Below are 23,548 nucleotides of genomic sequence, written 5' to 3' on the forward strand. Positions count from 1 at the left end.
CTTTTCCTAAACAGAAAAACACACACTCATACAAATGCAAAAGAAGATTAAAGCACATGTTAATTATTCTTTTAACAAAATCATAGCAATAAGATCAAAATGTTGTCAAAAACGTATAATAGTTGCAGCAGTAGGATTTCAACTTACGCCTCTGAGCTACTTTAAGTAACTGAAGAACATTTGACTATATTTAAATTTCTGTATTTTTGAAGATGAGAAAGTTTCTATGCTCAAGGAAAAAGCAATGATTCTATAAACTGTCTTTTCCTTAAAAGAAAAGCACACGCTTATACAACTACAAAACAAGGTTAAAGCACATGCTAATTTGTGTGTTAGCAAAATCATAAAAATATGTTCAAAAGGTTAAAATACTGGCAGCAGTGGGATTTGAACCGACGCCTCAGACAGCCTTAGCACACACTCATAACAAAGTACATAAGAGCACATGCTAATTTGGCTGAAAGCAAAGTAATAAGATGAAAATGTTTTTAAATTCTCAGAATATTGGCAGCAGTGGGATTTGAAGCCACGCCTCGAAAGAGATTGGAGCCTAAATCCAGCATTTTAGACCGCTCGGCCATGCTACCATTATTTACTGCGTGATGTAAGTTCCTTGTAGTAAGTGTAGTACATGTGAATACATTTCAAACTTGATCATGTTGGAATATGGGCAAGTATCTAAATATTTGGAGAAAGCAATGATTCTATCAAATGTTTTTTCTTAAACAGAAAAGCACACACTCATACCAAAGTACATAAAAGCATATGCTAATTTGACTGAAAGCAAAGCAATAAGATGAAAATGTTTTTAAATTCTTATAATATTGGCAGCAGTGGGATTGGAACCCACGCCTCCAAAGAGTCTGGAGCCTTAATCCAGCACCTTAGACCGCTCGGCCTTGCTACCACAATTTTTTTCATGTTCAAGCAAGTTTTCTTAGAGTAAGTGAAGTACATTTAACTACATTTAAAATTGTGCATGTGGGAAAATGGGCATGTTTCTAAATATAAGGCCTGCTTCACACATCAGTTTTTTTGGTCAGTCAAAATCCGCTATAATGGCGGATAACGGATCCGTTCCTGTACTGATCACAATGTTTGGCACCGGACCGTTATTTTATCGAATCAGTCAAAGGAAGAATTTTAAAGGAACCGCTGACTGGGGAAGGAGAGAGAGAGAGACTTAATTTGACTGTAAGCAAAGTAATAAGAATAAAATCAAAAGGTTTTCAGAACCTCTTAATACTGGCAGCAGTTGGATTTGAGCCCATGGGGGGGAAAGAGAGAGAGAGAGAGAAAACAATGGCATATTTTTTTTTGCAAGATGGCGGATTTTGACTCATGGACAGAAACGGATGTGGGAAACAGGCCTTAGGAAAAAGCAATGATTCTATCCACTGTCTTTTCCTTAGCAGAAAAGTACACAATCATACAAATACAAAAGTACATTGGAGCACACATTAATTTCACTGTTTGTATTATAAAAGAATGCGTTCAATAGGTTATGAAAACCTCCTCTTACTAACATCTGTGGGATTTGAACCCACACCTCAGAAGCACACAATTACAACAGACTATATTTCAAACTTGTGCATGTTGGAAAATAGAGAAATCTCTAAACACAAAAAAGCGATGATTCTATCAACTGTCTTTTCCTAAACGGAAAAGCACACACTCATACAAATACAAAAGATTAAAGCACATGCTAATTTGACTGTAAGCAAAGAAATAAGAATAAAATCAAAAGGTTTTCAGAACCTCTTAATACTGGCAGCAGTTGGATTTGAACCCATGCCTCATAAGTACACAAGTACATTGGATTAGTTTTAAAATTTGTGCAGGTTGAAAAATAAACAAATCTCTAAGCACAAAAAAGCAATGATTCTAACATCTGTCTTTTCCTAAACAGAAAAACACACACTCATACAAATGCAAAAGAAGATTAAAGCACATGTTAATTATTCTTTTAACAAAATCATAGCAATAAGATCAAAATGTTGTCAAAAACGTATAATAGTTGCAGCAGTAGGATTTCAACTTACGCCTCTGAGCTACTTAAAGTAACTGAAGAACATTTGACTATATTTAAATTTCTGTATTTTTGAAGATGAGAAAGTTTCTATGCTCAAGGAAAAAGCAATGATTCTATAAACTGTCTTTTCCTTAAAAGAAAATCACACGCTTATACAACTACAAAACAAGGTTAAAGCACATGCTAATTTGTGTGTTAGCAAAATCATAAAAATATGTTCAAAAGGTTAAAATACTGGCAGCAGTGGGATTTGAACCGACGCCTCAGACAGCCTTAGCACACACTCATAACAAAGTACATAAGAGCACATGCTAATTTGGCTGAAAGCAAAGTAATAAGATGAAAATGTTTTTAAATTCTCAGAATATTGGCAGCAGTGGGATTTGAAGCCACGCCTCGAAAGAGACTGGAGCCTAAATCCAGCGTCTTAGACCGCTCGGCCATGTTACCATTATTTACTGCGTGATGTAAGTTCCTTGGAGTAAGTGTAGTACATGTGAATACATTTCAAACTTGATAATGTTGGAATATGGGCAAGCATCTAAATATTTGGAGAAAGCAATGATTCTATCAAATGTTTTTTCTTAAACAGAAAAGCACACACTCATACCAAAGTACATAAAAGCATATGCTAATTTGACTGAAAGCAAAGCAATAAGATGAAAATGTTTTTAAATTCTTATAATATTGGCAGCAGTGGGATTTGATCCCACACCTCCAAAGAGACTGGAGTCTTAATCCAGCGCCTTAGACCGCTCAGACATGCTTCCACATTTTTTTTCATGTTCAAGCAAGTTTTCTTAGAGTAAGTGAAGTACATTTAACTACATTTAAAATTGTGCATGTGGGAAAATGGGCATGTTTCTAAATATAAGGCCTGCTTCACACATCAGTTTTTTTGGTCAGTCAAAATCCGCTATAATGGCGGATAACGGATCCGTTCCTGTACTGATCACAACGTTTGGCACCGGACCGTTATTTTATCGAATCAGTCAAAGGAAGAATTTTAAAGGAACCGCTGACTGGGGAAGGAGAGAGAGAGAGACTTAATTTGACTGTAAGCAAAGTAATAAAAATAAAATCAAAAGGTTTTCAGAACCTCTTAATACTGGCAGCATTTGGATTTGAGCCCATGGGGGGGAAAGAGAGAGAGAGAAAACAATGGCATATCTTTTTTTTGCAAGATGGCGGATTTTGACTGATGGACACAAACGGATGTGGGAAACAGGCCTTAGGAAAAAGCAATGATTCTATCCACTGTCTTTTCCTTAGCAGAAAAGTACACAATCATACAAATACAAAAGTACATTGGAGCACATATTAATTTCACTGTTTGCAATATAAAAGAATGCGTTCAATAGGTTATGAAAACCTCCTCTTACTAACATCTGTGAGATTTGAACCCACACCTCAGAAGCACACAATTAAAACAGACTATAGTTCAAACTTGTGCATGTTGGAAAATAGACTAATCTCTAAACACAAAAAAGCGATGATTCTATCAACTGTCTTTTCCTAAACGGAAAAGCACACACTCATACAAATACAAAAGATTAAAGCACATGCTAATTTGACTGTAAGCAAAGTAATAAGAATAAAATCAAAAGGTTTTCAGAACCTCTTAATACTGGCAGCAGTTGGATTTGAACCCATGCCTCATAAGTACACAAGTACATTGGATTATTTTTAAAATTTGTGCAGGTTGAAAAATAAACAAATCTCTAAGCACAAAAAAGCAATGATTCTAACATCTGTCTTTTCCTAAACAGAAAAACACACACTCATACAAATGCAAAAGAAGATTAAAGCACATGTTAATTATTCTTTTAACAAAATCATAGCAATAAGATCAAAATGTTGTCAAAAACTTATAATAGTTGCAGCAGTAGGATTTCAACTTACGCCTCTGAGCTACTTAAAGTAACTGAAGAACATTTGACTATATTTAAATTTCTGTATTTTTGAAGATGAGAAAGTTTCTATGCTCAAGGAAAAAACAATGATTCTATAAACTGTCTTTTCCTTAAAAGAAAAGCACACGCTTATACAACTACAAAACAAGGTTAAAGCACATGCTAATTTGTGTGTTAGCAAAATCATAAAAATATGTTCAAAAGGTTAAAATACTGGCAGCAGTGGGATTTGAACCGACGCCTCAGACAGCCTTAGCACACACTCATAACAAAGTACATAAGAGCACATGCTAATTTGGCTGAAAGCAAAGTAATAAGATGAAAATGTTTTTAAATTCTTAATATTGGCAGCAGTGGGATTTGAACCCACGCCTCGAAAGAGACAGGAGCCTAAATCCAGCGCCTTAGACCGCTCGGCCATGCTCCCATTATTTAATGTGAGACGTAAGTTCCTTGGAGTAAGTGTAGTACATGTGAATACATTTCAAACTTGATCATGTTGGAATATGGGCAAGTATCTAAATATTTGGAGAAAGCAATGATTCTATCAAATGTTTTTTCTTAAACAGAAAAGCACACACTCATACCAAAGTACATAAAAGCATATGTTAATTTGACTGAAAGCAAAGCAATAAGATGAAAATGTTTTTAAATTCTTATAATATTGGCAGCAGTGGGATTTGAACCCACGCCTCCAAAGAGACTGGAGCCTTAATCCAGCGCCTTAGACCGCTCGGCCATGCTACCATATTTTTGTTTATGTTCAAGCAAGTTTTCTTAGAGTAAGTGAAGTACATTTAACTACATTTAAAATTGTGCATGTGGTAAAATGGGCATGTTTCTAAATATAAGGCCTGCTTCACACATCAGTTTTTTTGGTCAGTCAAAATCCACTATAATGGCGGATAACGGATCCGTTCCTGTACTGATCACAACGTTTGGCACCGGACCGTTATTTTATCGAATCAGTCAAAGGAAGAATTTTAAAGGAACTGCTGACTGGGGAAGGAGAGAGAGAGAGACTTAATTTGACTGTAAGCAAAGTAATAAGAATAAAATCAAAAGGTTTTCAGAACCTCTTAATACTGGGAGCATTTGGATTTGAGCCCATGGGGGGGAAAGAGAGAGAGAGAAAACAATGGCATATCTTTTTTTTGCAAGATGGCGGATTTTGACTGATGGACACAAACGGATGTGGGAAACAGGCCTTAGGAAAAAGCAATGATTCTATCCACTGTCTTTTCCTTAGCAGAAAAGTACACAATCATACAAATACAAAAGTACATTGGAGCACACATTAATTTCACTGTTTGCAATATAAAAGAATGCGTTCAATAGGTTATGAAAACCTCCTCTTACTAACATCTGTGGGATTTGAACCCACACCTCAGAAGCACACAATTACAACAGACTATATTTAAAACTTGTGCATGTTGGAAAATAAATAAATCTCTAAACACAAAAAAGCGATGATTCTATCAACTGTCTTTTCCTAAACGGAAAAGCACACACTCATACAAATACAAAAGATTAAAGCACATGCTAATTTGACTGTAAGCAAAGTAATAAGAATAAATTCAAAAGGTATTCAGAACCTCTTAATACTGGCAGCAGTTGGATTTGAACCCATGCCTCATAAGTACACAAGTACATTGGATTATTTTTAAAATTTGTGCAGGTTGAAAAATAAACAAATCTCTAAGCACAAAAAAGCAATGATTCTAACATCTGTCTTTTCCTAAACAGAAAAACACACGCTCATACAAATGCAAAAGAAGATTAAAGCACATGTTAATTATTCTTTTAACAAAATCATAGCAATAAGATCAAAATGTTGTCAAAAACTTATAATAGTTGCAGCAGTAGGATTTCAACTTACGCCTCTGAGCTACTTAAAGTAACTGAAGAACATTTGACTATATTTAAATTTCTGTATTTTTGAAGATGAGAAAGTTTCTATGCTCAAGGAAAAAGCAATGATTCTATAAACTGTCTTTTCCTTAAAAGAAAAGCACACGCTTATACAACTACAAAACAAGGTTAAAGCACATGCTAATTTGTGTGTTAGCAAAATCATAAAAATATGTTCAAAAGGTTAAAATACTGGCAGCAGTGTGATTTGAACCGACGCCTCAGACAGCCTTAGCACACACTCATAACAAAGTACATAAGAGCACACGCTAGTTTGGCTGAAAGCAAAGTAATAAGATTAAAATGTTATTAAATTCTCATAATATTGGCAGCAGTGGGATTTGAACCCACGCCTCGAAAAAGACTGGAGCCTAAATCCAGCGCCTTAGACCGCTCTGCCATGCTACCATTATTTACTGTGTGATGTAAGTTCCTTGGAGTAAGTGTAGTACATGTGAATACATTTCAAACTTGATCATGTTGGAATATGGGCAAGTATCTAAATATTTGGAGAAAGCAATGATTCTATCAAATGTTTTTTCTTAAACAGAAAAGCACACACTCATACCAAAGTACATAAAAGCATATGCTAATTTGACTGAAAGCAAAAAGATGAAAATGTTTTTAAATTCTTATAATATTGGCAGCAGTGGGATTTGAACCCACACCTCCAAAGAGACTGGAGCCTTAATCCAGCGCCTTAGACCGCTCGGCCATGCTACTATATTTTTTTTCATGTTCAAGCAAGTTTTCTTAGAGTAAGTGAAGTACATTTAACTACATTTAAAATTGTGCATGTGGGAAAATGGGCATGTTTCTAAATATAAGGCCTGCTTCACACATCAGTTTTTTTGGTCAGTCAAAATCCGCTATAATAATGAAAACTGAAAGAAAAAGAGCGCAATAGGGTCTTACCCGAGAAAATAAGAATATAAAACAATAAGTTATACTCACCCTGTGTAGGAGAGTATTAAGCATAAAGGAACAAAGTCAGCTTGCTGCACATCCAAATGACCACGCCGTGGCCATAGATCATCAGATTCAAAGAAGGAATTTTTATGGATTAACCGTGCGCTGCCAGACCATCTCTCCTCACAAGTTGTGTGCTTTAAAACATTTAATTCCCAACGCGTTTCAAAGTTAAAAACTTCTTCCTCAGGGGATGACATGTACCTACATGTCATCCCCTGAGGAAGAAGTTTTTAACTTTGAAACGCGTTGGGAATTAAATGTTTTAAAGCACACAACTTGTGAGGAGTGATGGTCTGGCAGCGCACGGTTAATCCATAAAAATTCCTTCTTAAAATCCGCTATAATGGCGGATAACGGATCCATTCCTGTACTGATCACAACGTTTGGCACCGGACCGTTATTTTATCGAATCAGTCAAAGGAAGAATTTTAAAGGAACCGCTGACTGGGGAAGGAGAGAGAGAGAGAGACTTAATTTGACTGTAAGCAAAGTAATAAGAATAAAATCAAAAGGTTTTCAGAACCTCTTAATACTGGCAGCAGTTGGATTTGAGCCCATGGGGGGAAAGAGAGAGAGAGAGAGAAAACAATGGCATATCTTTTTTTGCAAGATGGCGGATTTTGACTGATGGACACAAACGGATGTGGGAAACAGGCCTTAGGAAAAAGCAATGATTCTATCCACTGTCTTTTCCTTAGCAGAAAAGTACACAATCATACAAATACAAAAGTACATTGGAGCACACATTAATTTCACTGTTTGCAATAGAAAAGAATGCGTTCAATAGGTTATGAAAACCTCCTCTTGCTAACATATGTGGGATTTGAACCCACACCTCAGAAGCACACAATTACAACAGACTATATTTCAAACTTGTGCATGTTGGAAAATAGACAAATCTCTAAACACAAAAAAGCGATGATTCTATCAACTGTCTTTTCCTAAACGGAAAAGCACACACTCATACAAATACAAAAGATTAAAGCACATGCTAATTTGACTGTAAGCAAAGTAATAAGAATAAAATCAAAAGGTTTTCAGAACCTCTTAATACTGGCAGCAGTTGGATTTGAACCCATGCCTCATAAGTACACAAGTACATTGGATTATTTTTAAAATTTGTGCAGGTTGAAAAATAAACAAATCTCTAAGCACAAAAAAGCAATGATTCTAACATCTGTCTTTTCCTAAACAGAAAAACACACACTCATACAAATGCAAAAGAAGATTAAAGCACATTTTAATTATTCTTTTAACAAAATCATAGCAATAAGATCAAAATGTTGTCAAAAACGTATAATAGTTGCAGCAGTAGGATTTCAACTTACGCCTCTGAGCTACTTAAAGTAACTGAAGAACATTTGACTATATTTAAATTTCTGTATTTTTGAAGATGAGAAAGTTTCTATGCTCAAGGAAAAAGCAATGATTCTATAAACTGTCTTTTCCTTAAAAGAAAAGCACACGCTTATACAACTACAAAACAAGGTTAAAGCACATGCTAATTTGTGTGTTAGCAAAATCATAAAAATATGTTCAAAAGGTTAAAATACTGGCAGCAGTGGGATTTGAACTGACGCCTCAGACAGCCTTAGCACACACTCATAACAAAGTACATAAGAGCACATGCTAATTTGGCTGAAAGCAAAGTAATAAGATGAAAATGTTTTTAAATTCTCATAATATTGGCAGCAGTGGGATTTAAACCCACGCTTCGAAAGAGACTGGAGCCTAAATCCATCACCTTAGACAGCTCGGCCATGCTACCATTATTTATTGTGTGATGTAAGTTCCTTGCAGTAAGTGTAGTACATGTGAATACATTTCAAACTTGATCATGTTGGAATATGGGCAAGTATCTAAATATTTGGAGAAAGGAATGATTCTATCAAATGTTTTTTCTTAAACAGAAAAACACACACTCATACCAAAGTACATAAAAGCATATGCTAATTTGACTGAAAGCAAAGCAATAAGATGAAAATGTTTTTAAATTCTTATAATATTGGCAGCAGTGGGATTTGAACCCACGCCTCCAAAGAGACTGCAGCCTTAATCCAGCACCTTAGACCGCTCGGCCATGCTACAATATTTTCTTTCATGTTCAAGCAAGTTTTCTTAGAGTAAGTGAAGTATATTTAACTACATTTAAAATTGTGCATGTGGGAAAATGGGCATGTTTCTAAATATAAGACCTGCTTCACACATCAGTTTTTTTGGTCAGTCAAAATCCGCTATAATGGCGGATAACGGATCCGTTCCTGTACTGATCACAACATTTGGCACCGGACCGTTATTTTATCGAATCAGTCAAAGGAAGAATTTTAAAGGAACCGCTGACTGGGGAAGGAGAGAGAGAGACTTAATTTGACTGTAAGCAAAGTAATAAGAATAAAATCAAAAGGTTTTCAGAACCTCTTAATACTGGCAGCAGTTGGATTTGAGCCCATGGGGGGGAAAGAGAGAGAGAGAGAGAAAACAATGGCATATCTTTTTTTTGCAAGATGGCGGATTTTGACTGATGGATACAAACGGATGTGGGAAACAGGCCTTAGGAAAAAGCAATGGTTCTATCCACTGTCTTTTCCTTAGCAGAAAAGTACACAATCATACAATTACAAAAGTACATTGGAGCACACATTAATTTCACTGTTTGCAATGTAAAAGAATGCGTTCAATAGGTTATGAAAACCTCCTCTTACTAACATCTGTGGGATTTGAACCCACACCTCAGAAGCACACAATTACAACAGACTATATTTGAAACTTGTGCATGTTGGAAAATAGACAAATCTCTAAACACAAAAAAGCGATGATTCTATCAACTGTCTTTTCCTAAACGGAAAAGCACACACTCATACAAATACAAAAGATTAAAGCACATGCTAATTTGACTGTAAGCAAAGTAATAAGAATAAAATCAAAAGGTTTTCAGAACCTCTTAATACTGGCAGCAGCTGGATTTGAACCCATGCCTCATAAGTACACAAGTACATTGGATTATTTTTAAAATTTGTGCAGGTTGAAAAATAATCAAATCTCTAAGCACAAAAAAGCAATGATTCTAACATCTGTCTTTTCCTAAACAGAAAAACACACACTCATACAAATGCAAAAGAAGATTAAAGCACATGTTAATTATTCTTTTAACAAAATCATAGCAATAAGATCAAAATGTTGTCAAAAACGTATAATAGTTGCAGCAGTAGGATTTCAACTTACGCCTCTGAGCTACTTAAAGTAACTGAAGAACATTTGACTATATTTAAATTTCTGTATTTTTGAAGATGAGAAAGTTTCTATGCTCAAGGAAAAAGCAATGATTCTATAAACTGTCTTTTCCTTAAAAGAAAAGCACACGCTTATACAACTACAAAACAAGGTTAAAGCACATGCTAATTTGTGTGTTAGCAAAATCATAAAAATATGTTCAAAAGGTTAAAATACTGGCAGCAGTGGGATTTGAACCGACGCCTCAGACAGCCTTAGCACACACTTATAACAAAGTACATAAGAGCACATGCTAATTTGGCTGAAAGCAAAGTAATAAGATGAAAATGTTTTTAAATTCTCAGAATATTGCCAGCAGTGGGATTTGAACCCACGCCTCGAAAGAGACTGGAGCATAAATCCAGCGCCTTAGACCGCTCGGCCATGCTACCATTGTTTACTGTGTGATGTAAGTTCCTTGGAGTAAGTGTAGTACATGTGAATACATTTCAAACTTGATAATGTTGGAATATGGGCAAGTATCTAAATATTTGGAGAAAGCAATGATTCTATCAAATGTTTTTTCTTAAACAGAAAAGCACACACTCATACCAAAGTACATAAAAGCATATGCTAATTTGACTGAAAGCAAAGCAATAAGATGAAAATGTTTTTAAATTCTTATAATATTGGCAGCAGTGGGATTTGAACCCACTTCTCCAAAGCAACTGGAGCCTTAATCCAGCACCTTAGACGGCTCGGCCATGCTACCACATTTTATTTCATGTTCAAGCAAGTTTTCTTAGAGTAAGTGAAGAACATTTAACTACATTTAAAATTGTGCATGTGGGAAAATAGGCATGTTTCTAAATATAAGGCCTGCTTCACACATCAGTTTTTTTGGTCAGTCAAAATCCGCTATAATGGCGGATAACGGATCCATTCCTGTACTGATCACAACGTTTGGCACCGGACCGTTATTTTATCGAATCAGTCAAAGGAAGAATTTTAAAGGAACCGCTGACTGGGGAAGGAGAGAGAGAGACTTAATTTGACTGTAAGCAAAGTAATAAGAATAAAATCAAAAGGTTTTCAGAACCTCTTAATACTGGCAGCAGTTGGATGTGAGCCCATGGGGGGAAAGAGAGAGAGAGAGAGAGAAAACAATGGCATATCTTTTTTTTGCAAGATGGCGGATTTTGACTGATGGATACAAACGGATGTGGGAAACAGGCCTTAGGAAAAAGCAATGGTTCTATCCACTGTCTTTTCCTTGGCAGAAAAGTACACAATCATACAAATACAAAAGTACATTGGAGCACACATTAATTTCACTGTTTGCAATATAAAAGAATGTGTTCAATAGCTTATGAAAACCTCCTCTTACTAACATCTGAGGGATTTGAACCCACACCTCAGAAGCACACAATTACAACAGACTATATTTCAAACTTGTGCATGTTGGAAAATAGACAAATCTCTAAACACAAAAAAGTGATGATTTAATCAACTGTCTTTTCCTAAACGGAAAAGCACACACTCATACAAATACAAAAGATTAAAGCATATGCTAATTTGACTGTAAGCAAAGTAATAAGAATAAAATCAAAAGGTTTTCAGAATCTCTTAATACTGGCAGCAGTTGGATTTGAACCCATGCCTCATAAGTACACAAGTACATTGGATTATTTTTAAAATTTGTGCAGGTTGAAAAATAAAAAAATCTCTAAGCACAAAAAAGCAATGATTCTAACATCTGTCTTTTCCTAAACAGAAAAACACACACTCATACAAATGCAAAAGAAGATTAAAGCACATGTTAATTATTCTTTTAACAAAATCATAGCAATAAGATCAAAATGTTGTCAAAAAAGTATAATAGTTGCAGCAGTAGGATTTCAACTTACGCCTCTGAGCTACTTAAAGTAACTGAAGAACATTTGACTATATTTAAATTTCTGTATTTTTGAAGATGAGAAAGTTTCTATGCTCAAGGAAATAGCAATGATTCTATAAACTGTCTTTTCCTTAAAAGAAAAGCACACGCTTATACAACTACAAAACAAGGTTAAAGCACATGCTAATTTGTGTGTTAGCAAAATGATAAAAATATGTTCAAAAGGTTAAAATACTGGCAGCAGTGGGATTTGAACCGACGCCTCAGACTGCCTTAGCACACACTCATAACAAAGTACATAAGAGCACATGCTAATTTGGCTGAAAGCAAAGTAATAAGATGAAAATGTTTTTAATTTCTCATAATATTGGCAGCAGTGGGACTTGAACCCACGCCTCGAAAGAGACTGGAGCCTAAAACCAGCGCCTTAGACCGCTCGGCCATGCTACCATCATTTACTGTGTGATGTAAGTTCCTTGGAGTAAGTGTAGTACATGTGAATACATTTCAAACTTGATAATGTTGGAATATGGGCAAGTATCTAAATATTTGGAGAAAGCAATGATTCTATCAAATGTTTTTTCTTAAACAGAAAAGCACACACTCATACCAAAGTACATAAAAGCATATGCTAATTTGACTGAAAGCAAAGCAATAAGATGAAAATGTTTTTAACTTCTTATAATATTGGCAGCAGTGGGTTTTGAACCCACGCCTCCAAAGAGACTGGAGCCTTATTCCAGCGCCTTAGACCGCTCGGCCATGCTACCACATTTTTTTTCATGTTCAAGCAAGTTTTCTTAGAGTAAGTGAAGTACATTTAACTACATTTAAAATTGTGCATGTGGGAAAATGGGCATGTTTCTAAATATAAGGCCTGCTTCACACATCAGTTTTTTTGGTCAGTCAAAATCCGCTATAATGGCGGATAACGGATCCGTTCCTGTACTGATCACAACGTTTGGCACCGGACCGTTATTTTATCGAATCAGTCAAAGGAATAATTTTAAAGGAACCGCTGACTGGGGAAGGAGAGAGAGAGACTTAATTTGACTGTAAGCAAAGTAATAAAAATAAAATTAAAAGGTTTTCAGAACCTCTTAATACTGGCAGCAGTTGGATTTGAGCCCATGGGGGGGAAAGAGAGAGAGAGAGAGAAAAAAATGGCATATCTTTTTTTTGCACGATGGCGGATTTTGACTGATGGATACAAACGGATGTGGGAAACAGGCCTTAGGAAAAAGCAATGGTTCTATCCACTGTCTTTTCCTTAGCAGAAAAGTACACAATCATACAAATACAAAAGTACATTGGAGCACACATTAATTTCACTGTTTGCAATATAAAAGAATGCGTTCAATAGGTTATGAAAACCTCCTCTTACTAACATCTGTGGGATTTGCACCCACACCTCAGAAGCACACAATTACAACAGACTATATTTCAAACTTGTGCATGTTGGAAAATAGACAAATCTCTAAACACAAAAAAGCGATGATTCTATCAACTGTCTTTTCCTAAACGGAAAAGCACACACTCATACAAATACAAAAGATTAAAGCACATGCTAATTTGACTGTAAGCAAAGTAATAAGAATAAAATCAAAAGGTTTTCAGAAACTCTTAATACTGGCAGCAGTTGGATTTGAACCCATGCCTCATAAGTACACAAGTACATTGGATTATTTTTAAAATTTGTGCAGGTTGAAAAATAAACAAATCTCTAAGCACAAAAAAGCAATGATTCTAACATCTGTCTTTTCCTAAACAGAAAAAAACACACTCATACAAATGCAAAAGAAGATTAAAGCACATGTTAATTATTCTTTTAACAAAATCATAGCAATAAGATCAAAATGTTGTCAAAAACGTATAATAGTTGCAGCAGTAGGATTTCAACTTACGCCTCTGAGCTACTTAAAGTAACTGAAGAACATTTGACTATATTTAAATTTCTGTATTTTTGAAGATGAGAAAGTTTCTATGCTCAAGGAAAAAGCAATGATTCTATAAACTGTCTTTTCCTTAAAAGAAAAGCACACGCTTATACAACTACAAAACAAGGTTAAAGCACATGCTAATTTGTGTGTTAGCAAAATCATAAAAATATGTTCAAAAGGTAAAAATACTGGCAGCAGTGGGATTTGAACCGACGCCTCAGACAGCCTTAGCACACACTCATAACAAAGTACATAAGAGCACATGCTAATTTGGCTGAAAGCAAAGTAATAAGATGAAAATGTTTTTAAATTCTCATAATATTGGCAGCAGTGGGATTTGAACCCACGCCTCGAAAGAGACTGGAGCCTAAATCCAGCGCCTTAGACCGCTCGGCCATGCTACCATCATTTACTGTGTCATGTAAGTTCCTTGGAGTAAGTGTAGTACATGTGAATACATTTCAAACTTGATCATGTTGTAATATGGGCAAGTATCTAAATATTTGGAGAAAGCAATGATTCTATCAAATGTTTTTTCTTAAACAGAAAAGCACACACTCAGACCAAAGTACATAAAAGCATATGCTAATTTGACTGAAAGCAAAGCAATAAGATGAAAATGTTTTTAAATTCTTATAATATTGGCAGCAGTGGGATTTGAACCCACGCCTCCAAAGAGACTGGAGCCTTAATCCAGCGCCTTAGTCCGCTCGGCCATGCTACCACATTTTTTTTCACGTTCAAGCAAGTTTTCTTAGAGTAAGTGAAGTACATTTAACTACATTTAAAATTGTGCATGTGGGAAAATGGGCATGTTTCTAAATATAAGGCCTGCTTCACACATCAGTTTTTTTGATCAGTCAAAATCCGCTATAATGGCGGATAACGGATCCGTTCCTGTACTGATCACAACGTTTGGCACCGGACCGTTATTTTATCGAATCAGTCAAAGGAATAGTTTTAAAGGAACCGCTGACTGGGGAAGGAGAGAGAGAGACTTAATTTGACTGTAAGCAAAGTAATAAGAATAAAATCAAAAGGTTTTCAGAACCTCTAAATACTGGCAGCAGTTGTATTTGAGCCCATGGGGGGAAAGAGAGAGAGAGAGAGAGAAAACAATGGCATATCTTTTTTTTGCAAGATGGCGGATTTTGACTGATGGATACAAACGGATGTGGGAAACAGGCCTTAGGAAAAAGCAATGGTTCTATCCACTGTCTTTTCCTTAGCAGAAAAGTACACAATCATACAAATACAAAAGTACATTGGAGCACACATTAATTTCACTGTTTGCAATATAAAAGAATGCGTTCAATAGATTATGAAAACCTCCTCTTACTAACATCTGTGGGATTTGAACCCACACCTCAGAAGCACACAATTACAACAGACTATATTTCAATCTTGTGCATGTTGGAAAATAGACAAATCTCTAAACACAAAAAAGCGATGATTCTATCAACTGTCTTTTCCTAAACGGAAAAGCACACACTCATACAAATACAAAAGATTAAAGCACATGCTAATTTGACTGTAAGCAAAGTAATAAGAATAAAATCAAAAGGTTTTCAGAACCTCTTAATACTGGCAGCAGTTGGATTTGAACCCATGCCTCATAAGTACACAAGTACATTGGATTATTTTTAAAATTTGTGCAGGTTGAAAAATAAACAAATCTCTAAGCACAAAAAAGCAATGATTCTAACATCTGTCTTTTCCTACACAGAAAAACACACACTCATACAAATGCAAAAGAAGATTAAAGCACATGTTAATTATTCTTTTAACAAAATCATAGCAATAAGATCAAAATGTTGTCAAAAACGTATAATAGTTGTAGCAGTAGGATTTCAACTTACGCCTCTGAGCTACTTAAAGTAACTGAAGAACATTTGACTATATTTAAATTTCTGTATTTTTGAAGATGAGAAATTTTCTATGCTCAAGGAAAAAGCAATGATTCTATAAACTGTCTTTTCCTTAAAAGAAAAGCACACGCTTATACAACTACAAAACAAGGTTAAAGCACATGCTAATTTGTGTGTTAGCAAAATCATAAAAATATGTTCAAAAGGTTAAAATACTGGCAGCAGTGGGATTTGAACCGACGCCTCAGACAGCCTTAGCACACACTCATAACAAAGTACATAAGAGCACATGCTAATTTGGCTGAAAGCAAAGTAATAAGATGAAAATGTTTTTAAATTCTCATAATATTGGCAGCAGTGGGATTTGAACCCACGCCTCGAAAGAGACTGGAGCCTAAATCCAGCTCCTTAGACCGCTCGGCCATGCTACCATTATTTACTGCGTAATGTAAGTTCCTTGGAGTAAGTGTAGTACATGTGAATACATTTCAAACTTGATCATGTTGGAATATGGGCAAGTATCTAAATATTTGGAGAAAGCAATGATTCTATCAAATGTTTTTTCTTAAACAGAAAAGCACACACTCATACCAAAGTATATAAAAGCATATGCTAATTTGACTGAAAGCAAAGCAATAAGATGAAAATGTTTTTAAATTCTTATAATATTGGCAGCAGTGGGATTTGAAACCACGCCTCCAAAGAGACTGGAGCCTTAATCCAGCGCCTTAGACCACTCGACAATTCTACCATATTTTTTTTCATGTTCAAGCAAGTTTTCTTAGAGTAAGTGAAGTACATTTAACTACATTTAAAATTGTGCATGTGGGAAAATGGGCATGTTTCTAAATATAAGGCCTGCTTCACACATCAGTTTTTTTTGGTCAATCAAAATCCGCTATAATGGCGGATAACGGATCCATTCCTGTACTGATCACAACGTTTGGCACCCGACCGTTATTTTATCGAATCAGTCAAAGGAAGAATTTTAAAGGAACCGCTGACTGGGGAAGGAGAGAGAGAGACTTAATTTGACTGTAAGCAAAGTAATAAGAATAAAATCAAAAGGTTTTCAGAACCTCTTAATACTGGCAGCAGTTGGATTTGAGCCCATGGGGGGAAAGAGAGAGAGAGAGAGAAAACAATGGCATATCTTTTTTTTGCAAGATGGCGGATTTTGACTGATGGATACAAACGGATGTGGGAAACAGGCCTTAGGAAAAAGCAATGGTTCTATCCACTGTCTTTTCCTTAGCAGAAAAGTACACAATCATACAAATACAAAAGTACATTGGAGCACACATTAATTTCACTGTTTGCAATATAAAAGAATGTGTTCAATAGCTTATGAAAACCTCCTCTTACTAACATCTGTGGGATTTGAACCCACACCTCAGAAGCACACAATTACAACAGACTATATTTCAAACTTGTGCATGTTGGAAAATAGACAAATCTCTAAACACAAAAAAGTGATGATTTAATCAACTGTCTTTTCCTAAACGGAAAAGCACACACTCATACAAATACAAAAGATTAAAGCACATGCTAATTTGACTGTAAGCAAAGTAATAAGAATAAAATCAAAAGGTTTTCAGAATCTCTTAATACTGGCAGCAGTTGGATTTGAACCCATGCCTCATAAGTACACAAGTACATTGGATTATTTTTAAAATTTGTGCAGGTTGAAAAATAAAAAAATCTCTAAGCACAAAAAAGCAATGATTCTAACATCTGTCTTTTCCTAAACAGAAAAACACACACTCATACAAATGCAAAAGAAGATTAAAGCACATGTTAATTATTCTTTTAACAAAATCATAGCAATAAGATCAAAATGTTGTCAAAAAAGTATAATAGTTGCAGCAGTAGGATTTCAACTTACGCCTCTGAGCTACTTAAAGTAACTGAAGAACATTTGACTATATTTAAATTTCTGTATTTTTGAAGATGAGAAAGTTTCTATGCTCAAGGAAATAGCAATGATTCTATAAACTGTCTTTTCCTTAAAAGAAAAGCACACGCTTATACAACTACAAAACAAGGTTAAAGCACATGCTAATTTGTGTGTTAGCAAAATGATAAAAATATGTTCAAAAGGTTAAAATACTGGCAGCAGTGGGATTTGAACCGACGCCTCAGACTGCCTTAGCACACACTCATAACAAAGTACATAAGAGCACATGCTAATTTGGCTGAAAGCAAAGTAATAAGATGAAAATGTTTTTAATTTCTCATAATATTGGCAGCAGTGGGACTTGAACCCACGCCTCAAAAGAGACTGGAGCCTAAAACCAGCGCCTTAGACCGCTCGGCCATGCTACCATCATTTACTGTGTGATGTAAGTTCCTTGGAGTAAGTGTAGTACATGTGAATACATTTCAAACTTGATAATGTTGGAATATGGACAAGTATCTAAATATTTGGAGAAAGCAATGATTCTATCAAATGTTTTTTCTTAAACAGAAAAGCACACACTCATACCAAAGTACATAAAAGCATATGCTAATTTGACTGAAAGCAAAGCAATAAGATGAAAATGTTTTTAACTTCTTATAATATTGGCAGCAGTGGGTTTTGAACCCACGCCTCCAAAGAGACTGGAGCCTTATTCCAGCGCCTTAGACCGCTCGGCCATGCTACCACATTTTTTTTCATGTTCAAGCAAGTTTTCTTAGAGTAAGTGAAGTACATTTAACTACATTTAAAATTGTGCATGTGGGAAAATGGGCATGTTTCTAAATATAAGGCCTGCTTCACACATCAGTTTTTTTGGTCAGTCAAAATCCGCTATAATGGCGGATAACGGATCCGTTCCTGTACTGATCACAACGTTTGGCACCGGACCGTTATTTTATCGAATCAGTCAAAGGAATAATTTTAAAGGAACCGCTGACTGGGGAAGGAGAGAGAGAGACTTAATTTGACTGTAAGCAAAGTAATAAAAATAAAATTAAAAGGTTTTCAGAACCTCTTAATACTGGCAGCAGTTGGATTTGAGCCCATGGGGGGGAAAGAGAGAGAGAGAGAGAGAAAAAAATGGCATATCTTTTTTTTGCACGATGGCGGATTTTGACTGATGGATACAAACGGATGTGGGAAACAGGCCTTAGGAAAAAGCAATGGTTCTATCCACTGTCTTTTCCTTAGCAGAAAAGTACACAATCATACAAATACAAAAGTACATTGGAGCACACATTAATTTCACTGTTTGCAATATAAAAGAATGCGTTCAATAGGTTATGAAAACCTCCTCTTACTAACATCTGTGGGATTTGCACCCACACCTCAGAAGCACACAATTACAACAGACTATATTTCAAACTTGTGCATGTTGGAAAATAGACAAATCTCTAAACACAAAAAAGCGATGATTCTATCAACTGTCTTTTCCTAAACGGAAAAGCACACACTCATACAAATACAAAAGATTAAAGCACATGCTAATTTGACTGTAAGCAAAGTAATAAGAATAAAATCAAAAGGTTTTCAGAAACTCTTAATACTGGCAGCAGTTGGATTTGAACCCATGCCTCATAAGTACACAAGTACATTGGATTATTTTTAAAATTTGTGCAGGTTGAAAAATAAACAAATCTCTAAGCACAAAAAAGCAATGATTCTAACATCTGTCTTTTCCTAAACAGAAAAAAACACACTCATACAAATGCAAAAGAAGATTAAAGCACATGTTAATTATTCTTTTAACAAAATCATAGCAATAAGATCAAAATGTTGTCAAAAACGTATAATAGTTGCAGCAGTAGGATTTCAACTTACGCCTCTGAGCTACTTAAAGTAACTGAAGAACATTTGACTATATTTAAATTTCTGTATTTTTGAAGATGAGAAAGTTTCTATGCTCAAGGAAAAAGCAATGATTCTATAAACTGTCTTTTCCTTAAAAGAAAAGCACACGCTTATACAACTACAAAACAAGGTTAAAGCACATGCTAATTTGTGTGTTAGCAAAATCATAAAAATATGTTCAAAAGGTAAAAATACTTGCAGCAGTGGAATTTGAACCGACGCCTCAGACAGCCTTAGCACACACTCATAACAAAGTACATAAGAGCACATGCTAATTTGGCTGAAAGCAAAGTAATAAGATGAAAATGTTTTTAAATTCTCATAATATTGGCAGCAGTGGGATTTAACCCACGCCTCGAAAGAGACTGGAGCCTAAATCCAGCGCCTTAGACCGCTCGGCCATGCTACCATTATTTACTGTGTGATGTAAGTTCCTTGGAGTAAGTGTAGTACATGTGAATACATTTCAAACTTGATCATGTTGGAATATGGGCAAGTATCTAAATATTTGGAGAAAGCAATGATTCTATCAAATGTTTTTTCTTAAACAGAAAAGCACACACTCATACCAAAGTACATAAAAGCATATGCTAATTTGACTGAAAGCAAAGCAATAAGATGAAAATGTTTTTAAATTCTTATAATATTGGCAGCAGTGGGATTTGAACCCACGCCTCCAAAGCGACTGGAGCCTTAATCCAGCACCTTAGACCGCTCGGCCATGCTTCCACATTTTATTTCATGTTCAAGCAAGTTTTCTTAGAGTAAGTGAAGTACATTTAACTACATTTAAAATTGTGCATGTGGGAAAATGGGCATGTTTCTAAATATAAGGCCTGTTTCACACATCAGTTTTTTTGGTCAGTCAAAATCCGCTATAATGGCGGATAGCGGATCCATTCCTGTACTGATCACAACGTTTGGCACCCGACCGTTATTTTATCGAATCAGTCAAAGGAAGAATTTTAAAGGAACCGCTGACTGGGGAAGGAGAGAGAGAGACTTAATTTGACTGTGAGCAAAGTAATAAGAATAAAATCATAAGGTTTTCAGAACCTCTTAATACTGGCAGCAGTTGGATTTGAGCCCATGGGGGGAAAGAGAGAGAGAGAAAGAGAAAACAATGGCATATCTTTTTTTTGCAAGATGGCGGATTTTGACTGATGGATACAAACGGATGTGGGAAACAGGCCTTAGGAAAAAGCAATGGTTCTATCCACTGTCTTTTCCTTGGCAGAAAAGTACACAATCATACAAATACAAAAGTACATTGGAGCACACATTAATTTCACTGTTTGCAATATAAAAGAATGCGTTCAATAGGTTATGAAAACCTCCTCTTACTAACATCTGTGGGATTTGAACCCACACCTCAGAAGCACACAATTACAACAGACTATATTTCAATCTTGTGCATGTTGGAAAATAGACAAATCTCTAAACACAAAAAAGCGATGATTCTATCAACTGTCTTTTCCTAAACGGAAAAGCACACACTCATACAAATACAAAAGATTAAAGCACATGCTAATTTGACTGTAAGCAAAGTAATAAGAATAAAATCAAAAGGTTTTCAGAACCTCTTAATACTGGCAGCAGTTGGATTTGAACCCATGCCTCATAAGTACACAAGTACATTGTATTATTTTTAAAATTTGTGCAGGTTGAAAAATAAACAAATCTCTAAGCACAAAAAAGCAATGATTCTAACATCTGTCTTTTCCTACACAGAAAAACACACACTCATACAAATGCAAAAGAAGATTAAAGCACATGTTAATTATTCTTTTAACAAAATCATAGCAATAAGATCAAAATGTTGTCAAAAACGTATAATAGTTGCAGCAGTAGGATTTCAACTTACGCCTCTGAGCTACTTAAAGTAACTGAAGAACATTTGACTATATTTAAATTTCTGTATTTTTGAAGATGAGAAATTTTCTATGCTCAAGGAAAAAGCAATGATTCTATAAACTGTCTTTTCCTTAAAAGAAAAGCACACGCTTATACAACTACAAAACAAGGTTAAAGCACATGCTAATTTGTGTGTTAGCAAAATCATAAAAATATGTTCAAAAGGTTAAAATACTGGCAGCAGTGGGATTTGAACCGACGCCTCAGACAGCCTTAGCACACACTCATAACAAAGTACATAAAAGCACATGCTAATTTGGCTGAAAGCAAAGTATTAAGATAAAAATGTTTTTAAATTCTCATAATATTGGCAGCAGTGGGATTTGAACCCACGCCTCGAAAGAGACTGGAGCCTAAATCCAGCGCCTTAGACCGCTCGGCTATGCTACCATCATTTACTGTGTGATGTAAGTTCCTTGGAGTAAGTGTAGTACATGTGAATACATTTCAAACTTGATCATGTTGTAATATGGGCAAGTATCTAAATATTTGGAGAAAGCAATGATTCTATCAAATGTTTTTTCTTAAACAGAAAAGCACACACTCAGACCAAAGTACATAAAAGCATATGCTAATTTGACTGAAAGCAAAGCAATAAGATGAAAATGTTTTTAAATTCTTATAATATTGGCAGCAGTGGGATTTGAACCCACGCCTCCAAAGAGACTGGAGCCTTAATCCAGCGACTTAGTCCGCTCGGCCATGCTACCACATTTTTTTTCATGTTCAAGCAAGTTTTCTTAGAGTAAGTGAAGTACATTTAACTACATTTAAAATTGTGCATGTGGGAAAATGGGCATGTTTCTAAATATAAGGCCTGCTTCACACATCAGTTTTTTTGGTCAGTCAAAATCCGCTATAATGGCGGATAATGGATCCGTTCCTGTACTGATCACAACGTTTGGCACCGGACCGTTATTTTATCGAATCAGTCAAAGGAATAGTTTTAAAGGAACCGCTGACTGGGGAGAGACTTAATTTGACTGTAAGCAAAGTAATAAGAATAAAATCAAAAGGTTTTCAGAACCTCTTAATACTGGCAGCAGTTGGATTTGAGCCCATGGGGGGAAAGAGAGAGAGAGAGAGAGAAAACAATGGCATATCTTTTTTTTGCAAGATGGCGGATTTTGACTGATGGATACAAACGGATGTGGGAAACAGGCCTTAGGAAAAAGCAATGGTTCTATCCACTGCCTTTTCCTTAGCAGAAAAGTACACAATCATACAAATACAAAAGTACATTGGAGCACACATTAATTTCACTGTTTGCAATATAAAAGAATGCGTTCAATAGATTATGAAAACCTCCTCTTACTAACATCTGTGGGATTTGAACCCACACCTCAGAAGCACACAATTACAACAGACTATATTTCAATCTTGTGCATGTTGGAAAATAGACAAATCTCTAAACACAAAAAAGCGATGATTCTATCAACTGTCTTTTCCTAAACGGAAAAGCACACACTCATACAAATACAAAAGATTAAAGCACATGCTAATTTGACTGTAAGCAAAGTAATAAGAATAAAATCAAAAGGTTTTCAGAACCTCTTAATACTGGCAGCAGTTGGATTTGAACCCATGCCTCATAAGTACACAAGTACATTGGATTATTTTTAAAATTTGTGCAGGTTGAAAAATAAACAAATCTCTAAGCACAAAAAAGCAATGATTCTAACATCTGTCTTTTCCTACACAGAAAAACACACACTCATACAAATGCAAAAGAAGATTAAAGCACATGTTAATTATTCTTTTAACAAAATCATAGCAATAAGATCAAAATGTTGTCAAAAACGTATAATAGTTGCAGCAGTAGGATTTCAACTTACGCCTCTGAGCTACTTAAAGTAACTGAAGAACATTTGACTATATTTAAATTTCTGTATTTTTGAAGATGAGAAATTTTCTATGCTCAAGGAAAAAGCAATGATTCTATAAACTGTCTTTTCCTTAAAAGAAAAGCACACGCTTATACAACTACAAAACAAGGTTAAAGCACATGCTAATTTGTGTGTTAGCAAAATCATAAAAATATGTTCAAAAGGTTAAAATACTGGCAGCAGTGGGATTTGAA

At 35.3% G+C, this 23,548-nt stretch overlaps 18 non-coding genes across 18 annotated transcripts; all 18 read right to left on the reverse strand.

Annotated features, from left to right (window-relative positions):
• Positions 1–825: 825 nt before the first annotated feature.
• TRNAL-AAG (transfer RNA leucine (anticodon AAG)) lies at positions 826–907 on the reverse strand. The gene has a single exon. It is a non-coding gene; the product is annotated as a tRNA-Leu (tRNA).
• Positions 908–4,290: 3,383 nt separating this feature from the next.
• Positions 4,291–4,372, reverse strand: TRNAL-UAG (transfer RNA leucine (anticodon UAG)). Its single transcript has one exon. It is a non-coding gene; the product is annotated as a tRNA-Leu (tRNA).
• A 238-nt stretch (positions 4,373–4,610) lies between these two features.
• On the reverse strand, positions 4,611–4,692 carry TRNAL-AAG (transfer RNA leucine (anticodon AAG)). The gene has a single exon. It is a non-coding gene; the product is annotated as a tRNA-Leu (tRNA).
• Positions 4,693–6,182: 1,490 nt separating this feature from the next.
• On the reverse strand, positions 6,183–6,264 carry TRNAL-UAG (transfer RNA leucine (anticodon UAG)). Its single transcript has one exon. It is a non-coding gene; the product is annotated as a tRNA-Leu (tRNA).
• Positions 6,265–6,497: 233 nt separating this feature from the next.
• Positions 6,498–6,579, reverse strand: TRNAL-AAG (transfer RNA leucine (anticodon AAG)). The gene has a single exon. It is a non-coding gene; the product is annotated as a tRNA-Leu (tRNA).
• Positions 6,580–8,834: 2,255 nt separating this feature from the next.
• TRNAL-AAG (transfer RNA leucine (anticodon AAG)) lies at positions 8,835–8,916 on the reverse strand. The gene has a single exon. It is a non-coding gene; the product is annotated as a tRNA-Leu (tRNA).
• A 1,492-nt stretch (positions 8,917–10,408) lies between these two features.
• Positions 10,409–10,490, reverse strand: TRNAI-UAU (transfer RNA isoleucine (anticodon UAU)). The gene has a single exon. It is a non-coding gene; the product is annotated as a tRNA-Ile (tRNA).
• Positions 10,491–12,303: 1,813 nt separating this feature from the next.
• On the reverse strand, positions 12,304–12,385 carry TRNAL-UAG (transfer RNA leucine (anticodon UAG)). Its single transcript has one exon. It is a non-coding gene; the product is annotated as a tRNA-Leu (tRNA).
• A 238-nt stretch (positions 12,386–12,623) lies between these two features.
• On the reverse strand, positions 12,624–12,705 carry TRNAL-AAG (transfer RNA leucine (anticodon AAG)). The gene has a single exon. It is a non-coding gene; the product is annotated as a tRNA-Leu (tRNA).
• Positions 12,706–14,197: 1,492 nt separating this feature from the next.
• Positions 14,198–14,279, reverse strand: TRNAL-UAG (transfer RNA leucine (anticodon UAG)). Its single transcript has one exon. It is a non-coding gene; the product is annotated as a tRNA-Leu (tRNA).
• A 238-nt stretch (positions 14,280–14,517) lies between these two features.
• Positions 14,518–14,599, reverse strand: TRNAL-AAG (transfer RNA leucine (anticodon AAG)). Its single transcript has one exon. It is a non-coding gene; the product is annotated as a tRNA-Leu (tRNA).
• A 1,493-nt stretch (positions 14,600–16,092) lies between these two features.
• On the reverse strand, positions 16,093–16,174 carry TRNAL-UAG (transfer RNA leucine (anticodon UAG)). The gene has a single exon. It is a non-coding gene; the product is annotated as a tRNA-Leu (tRNA).
• A 1,812-nt stretch (positions 16,175–17,986) lies between these two features.
• On the reverse strand, positions 17,987–18,068 carry TRNAL-UAG (transfer RNA leucine (anticodon UAG)). Its single transcript has one exon. It is a non-coding gene; the product is annotated as a tRNA-Leu (tRNA).
• A 238-nt stretch (positions 18,069–18,306) lies between these two features.
• TRNAL-AAG (transfer RNA leucine (anticodon AAG)) lies at positions 18,307–18,388 on the reverse strand. The gene has a single exon. It is a non-coding gene; the product is annotated as a tRNA-Leu (tRNA).
• A 1,494-nt stretch (positions 18,389–19,882) lies between these two features.
• TRNAL-UAG (transfer RNA leucine (anticodon UAG)) lies at positions 19,883–19,963 on the reverse strand. The gene has a single exon. It is a non-coding gene; the product is annotated as a tRNA-Leu (tRNA).
• Positions 19,964–20,201: 238 nt separating this feature from the next.
• On the reverse strand, positions 20,202–20,283 carry TRNAL-AAG (transfer RNA leucine (anticodon AAG)). The gene has a single exon. It is a non-coding gene; the product is annotated as a tRNA-Leu (tRNA).
• Positions 20,284–21,776: 1,493 nt separating this feature from the next.
• On the reverse strand, positions 21,777–21,858 carry TRNAL-UAG (transfer RNA leucine (anticodon UAG)). The gene has a single exon. It is a non-coding gene; the product is annotated as a tRNA-Leu (tRNA).
• Positions 21,859–22,096: 238 nt separating this feature from the next.
• Positions 22,097–22,178, reverse strand: TRNAL-AAG (transfer RNA leucine (anticodon AAG)). Its single transcript has one exon. It is a non-coding gene; the product is annotated as a tRNA-Leu (tRNA).
• Positions 22,179–23,548: the final 1,370 nt, after the last annotated feature.

This window comes from Dendrobates tinctorius, unplaced genomic scaffold, assembly GCF_039654945.1.
Source record: "Dendrobates tinctorius isolate UK_male_01 unplaced genomic scaffold, ASM3965494v1 ptg000047l, whole genome shotgun sequence".
NCBI classification, from domain to species: domain Eukaryota; kingdom Metazoa; phylum Chordata; class Amphibia; order Anura; family Dendrobatidae; genus Dendrobates; species Dendrobates tinctorius.